Genomic DNA, 435 nt, shown 5'->3' with positions numbered 1-435 from the left:
GTAAGCATAAAAACTCTTTCATAGCTTCAACTTAAACTTTAAATCGTAGAAACTCATTCATAACTACCTCTTTTATTTTATTACAGGAGGATACACTTGCTGTGCATAACACACCTTCCTCTCTAGTCTCTTCACTAATTTCACGAGTTATTGAAGAAACACTGCATCTTCAGACAAGTGCATCTCCACCACTTTCTACTCTCTTTGAAAACGGGGCAGATGTTGAGATTGCAACTAGCGATGACGCTACTTGTCGAATCTGGTATCCTGGAAATGTATTTGCTACAAATCTGTGTGATGGGGGTGGCAGTAACACTGTTTGCGGACCAAAAGAGAGTTATTGTAACAGCAGACAAAATCCGCCCTAAGCCACCTGCTGATGACAGAGAAAAGAAGTTTGAGATGATGGATAATGTTGAGGCATTTTACAGTAAA

The sequence above is a fragment of the Brassica oleracea genome, chromosome C9, assembly GCF_000695525.1.
Source record: "Brassica oleracea var. oleracea cultivar TO1000 chromosome C9, BOL, whole genome shotgun sequence".
In the NCBI taxonomy this organism is placed as follows: Eukaryota; Viridiplantae; Streptophyta; class Magnoliopsida; order Brassicales; family Brassicaceae; genus Brassica; species Brassica oleracea.
Note: the sequence above shows the minus strand (reverse complement) of the source record.